Consider the following 4,834-nt stretch of genomic DNA (forward strand, 5'->3'; position numbering starts at 1 on the left):
CTTTATTATTTATTTATTTATTTATTTTTTATTTATTTATTTATTTATTTTTTTGAGACGGAGTCTCGCTCTGTCGCCCAGGCTGGAGTGCAGTGGCCGGATCTCAGCTCACTGCAAGCTCCGCCTCCCGGGTTCGGGCCATTCTCCTGTCTCAGCCTCCTGAGTAGCTGGGACTACAGGCGCCGCCACCTCGCCCGGCTAGTTTTTTGTATTTTTTTTTTAGTAGAGACGGGGTTTCACCGTGTTAACCAGGATGGTCTCGATCTCCTGACCTAGTGATCCGCCCGTCTCGGCCTCCCAAAGTGCTGGGATTACAGGCTTGAGCCACCGCGCCCGGCTGGTTCTTTATTATTTATGGCTGGTATAGTAAAGGCAAATTTTTCACAATCTTGCTCTGCCAGAGGAATGGTAAAAAAGCAATCCTTAAGATCAATTATAATTAAAGGCCAGTCTTTTGGGATCATGGCCGGAGAGGGCAACCCGGGTTGAAGAGGCCCCATGGGTTGAATTACAGCATTTACGGCTCTTAAGTCCATTAACATACGCCATTTGCCTGATTTTTTCTGAATTACAAATACAGGAGAATTCCAGGGTGAGAATGAAGGCTCAATGTGTCCTTTTTAAAATTGTTCCTTTGCTAATGAATGTAAAGCCTCCAGTTTTTGTTTCGGTAGCGGCCACTGATTTACCCATACCGGTTTTTCTGTTTTCCAAGTTAATGGAATGGGTTTAGGAGGCGCTACAGTGGCCGCCCCTAAAAAGGATACCCTATTCCTTTTCTTTCTTGATTTTTCTTAGTCTCAATTGGGACTTTAATGCCATTTTCATTTTTTCCTAACCCCTTTCCTGGTATATATCCCATCTTAGTCATGATTTTTTGACTCGTGGGGCTGTATAATGGAGCGGGCATAATGATTTCCGCACCCCATTGCTGTAATAAATCTCGACCCCATAGATTAACAGGAATTGAAGTAATCATTGGCTGAACAGTACTTTCTTGATTATCTGGTCCTAAACAATGTAAAATCATTGTACTTTCTTACACTTCTGAAGCTGTGCCTACGCCGACAAGTCTTGTAACAGCCTTTTGTTTAGGCCAATTTTTTGGCCATTGATTTAAAGCAATGACAGAGATATCTGCTCCAGTGTCTACCAACCCTTCAAACTGTTTTCCTTGAATAATGGCCTTACACACAGGTCTGCTCTCAGAGACCAGATTTGCCCAATATGCAGCCTTTCCTGTCGGATCAGTGCTTCCGAACCCTCCTGTTCTTTTTATCTCACTGTTTCCAACTTTAATATAAGGTAGGAGTAATAATTGAGCAATCCTGTCTCCTGGACTGGCACTCCAAGGAATAGAGGAACTAATAACCAATTGAATTTCACCTTTATAGTCTGAATCAACCACACCAGTATGAATTTGAACTCCTTTTAGATTTAAACTTGATCTTCCTAAGATTAGTCCTACAGTCCCCTCAGGCAATGGGCCATATACCCCTGTGGGGATTTTTCGAGGAGGCTCCCCTGGAAGCAGAGAGACTGCTTGTATGGTGCATAAATCTACTGCTGCACTGCCGCTTGTGGCGGGGGATAATTGCTGTATTGTGATAACTGGCTTATTCCCTGAGACACTTGTGACAGTGGGGGTTGTTGTTCCTGAAAACCCTGAGGAACAAAGGGCTGAATTTGGAATGCCCCAGTTTGTTGCGGGGCCTGAGGCTGGCCCCTCCTCTCATTTCCCGACAGTGGTTGCCCATTTTTATCAAATTTAGAACGACATTGATCACCCCAATGTTTTCCCTTTTTACATCTTGGACATAGGCCAGGTGGCTCTTTATCTGTTCTTGTAGTAGCTTGAGTTACATTTTGTTTATTTGAGACTAGGCAATTCTTTTTTAGATGACCAATTTGACCACAATTATAACATCTTCCCCCAAATGTTCTAACTTGTCCTCCTAAAGCAACTCCTGTGATTGCTTGAGCCATAAGCATAGCTTTATGCATAGCTCCTCCAATTCCATCGCAGGCCTTAACGTACTCTGAGATTACATCTGATCCTGCGGGAACCCTTCCTTTTAATGGCTTAATGGCTGATTGACAATCAGGATTGGCGTTTTCATATGCCATCAACTCCACTATGACCTTACGGGCATTCTCATCGGTAATTGACTTTTGAGCATCATCTTGAAGTCTTGCTACAAAATCAGGGTAGGGCTCTTTAGAGCCTTGTCTTACTGTATTAAAGGAGGGGCAGGCAGTTCCTGGGTCTTGGATTTTCTCCCAGGCCCTAAGGCAGATAGCCCTAATTTGTTCAATGGCCTCATTTGGCATTATTACTTGTTGGTCAACAGTGCTCCAATTTTGACCTATTCCTAATAGTTGATCTGCATCTATGTCAATTGGAGGATTCGCAGTCCTATTTTTTCGGACCTGTACTTGTGCCCCATCAATCCACCAAGTCTTAAATTGTAAAAATTGAGAGGGTGAGAGTGAGGATTTTGCCAGAATCTCCCAATCATAAGGAATGAGTCTATGTCCATGAGCAATGGAATCTAATAATGTTCTCATGTAAGGAGAGTTGGGTCCATACTGTTTTACTCCCTTTCATTTCTTTTAGCATTTTTATAGAAAAAGACTTATATCTGGCTTCAGCTACGGGAAGCTCTCCCTCTTGGGCCCCTTCTCCAGGTGGTCTTGCTTCTAATATTACTGGGAATTGCCACGCCTCAATATCTCCTTGTTTTCTTGCCTCATCAATAATTTTATGTAACGCACTACCCTGTGTACTAGGCGGTGCTGTAGGATTAAGTCTCATGGTGGGCGGTTGAGGATATGGCACCCTGCCCTGTGGCACTGGAAATGTTCCTGGCTGTCCATACGGATTTTCTGGGGGCTGCTGATACTGTAGGTCAGCTGGCGGCCAGTATTGATAGGCTACTGGCGGCTGGGTCTTATTTTCTACCGGCTGATATTGTGGACACTGTATTTGGATTGGCATTGCCATGACAGAGACTCTATCTTTTTCTATTTGATCTTCTTTTGAAGTTTGTACTTGTTTAACCTGCATTTGAGGTTGTAAAGTTACAGGCATCTGAGCTGCTGGAAGAGGAGTTGGCCATCGTGGTTTAGACTCTGATGGCTCTGCTAATTCTGGATTTTTTTCTTCTAATTTTAACGTTTCAGGATATACTACCTCCTGTAATTGATTATTGTCAACATTTTGCGTTGACCGAGCCACAGCCGGCTCTGATACACATTCACAGTGTGAACTTTCCTTTCCTTTCCGGGATTCTATCCCTGCCTCTTTTTCACAATCTACTGCACAGCTTTTAGGGACATCAGAAATTGGAACGCTATCTTCTTCTGTTTGAAATGGTTCTAAAGCTACTTTAATAATGACCCAATCATTCCATACTGTGAGCGGAATGTTTTTACCTTCCCTACTTGCTTGTTTTAATTCTTTGCCAATTTTTTCCCAATCTTTTAGATCTAAAGTTCCCTGTTCCGGAAACCATGGACAAAACTGCTCTATTGTTTGAAATAGCATAATTAGATTTTTGGTAGAGACTTTAACTCCCCCTCTTTTTAAGAGAATTTTAATAAAGCTGCGATAAGAGGCATATTTACTCTTAGTTTGCCCCATTGTTACCCTAGGTTCTTCCGAGCGCACAAGCTTACCGCAAGGCTGACTGTAGACGTACTCGGGAGTCTCTCGTCGACTTGTCCTCAATGACCACGCTCCAGCGTACCTTCACCTTAGAGAAAAGCTTCCACGTTGGGCACCAGATGAAGGGGTGGCCTGCCCCTCCACACCTGTGGGTGTTTCTCGTAAGGTGGAACGAGAGACTTGAGAAAAGAAATAAGACACAGAGACAAAGTATAGAGAAAGAAAAGCGGGGGCCCAGGGGACCGGCGCTCAGCTTACAGAGGACCCACGCCGGCACCGGCCTCTGAGTTCCCTTAGTATTTATTGATAATTATCTTTACCATCTTAAAGACAGGGGAGTGGCAGGACAATAGGATCAAAGAAAAAAGAGGAAATCGGCAGTAAGACATATGAACAAACACCTCTGTGACATGAATAAGTTCAAAGGACAATGCTGTGCCTTGAGATGCATATGCAAACATCTCCATAAACCTTTTAGCAGCATACTTTCAGTCTATCACATGGGGAGAAACCTTAGACAATATCTAGCTTTCCTAGGCAGAGGTCCCTGCGACCTTTGGCCGTGTACGTGTCTCTGGGTAGTTGAAATTAAGAGAATGGTGATAACTTTTAACCAGCAAGCTACCTTCAGGCATTTGTTTAACAAAGACACATCCTGCACAGCCCAAAATCCATTAAACCTTGAGTCACCGCAACACATGTCTCTTGCAAAGGACAAGGTTGGGGGTAGGGTCACAGATTAACAGCATCACAAATACAGAACAAAATGGAGTCTCTTATGTCTACTTCTTTCTATATAGACACAGTAACAGGCTGATCTCTCTTCCTTTTCCCCACAACGGGGTTTCACTGTGTTAGCCAGGATGGTCTCGATCTTCTGACCTCGTGATCCGCCCGTCTCGGCCTCCCAAAGTGCTGGGATTACAGGCGTGAGCCCCCGCACCCGGCCCCTCGTTCCACACTTTCCAATCGCCAATGAGACATTTTCCTCTGCCCCGGTGTTCAGCCCCCCCACCTACTTCTGTCCTTGTAGTTCAGCTTCACTGGAGCTTTCCTTCGATTAACAGGTGTTTTAAGTCAGTCACCTTCTCCCTTAAAAAACAACTTGGCCAAACACAATCGGACCCAGGAAAGGCATGACCGCGAATGGGGAAGGATTGTGTTACT

At 44.2% G+C, this 4,834-nt stretch overlaps 1 pseudogene across 1 annotated transcript; it reads right to left on the reverse strand.

The window, feature by feature from the left end:
* Window positions 1–336: 336 nt before the first annotated feature.
* Window positions 337–4,195, reverse strand: LOC144341019 (endogenous retrovirus group K member 24 Gag polyprotein-like; annotated as a pseudogene). The gene has a single exon (XR_013417598.1). The product of XR_013417598.1 is annotated as an endogenous retrovirus group K member 24 Gag polyprotein-like (transcript).
* Between the last annotated feature and the right edge of the window lie 639 nt (window positions 4,196–4,834).

Source organism: Macaca mulatta, chromosome 5 (genome assembly GCF_049350105.2).
Source record: "Macaca mulatta isolate MMU2019108-1 chromosome 5, T2T-MMU8v2.0, whole genome shotgun sequence".
NCBI lineage: Eukaryota > Metazoa > Chordata > Mammalia > Primates > Cercopithecidae > Macaca > Macaca mulatta.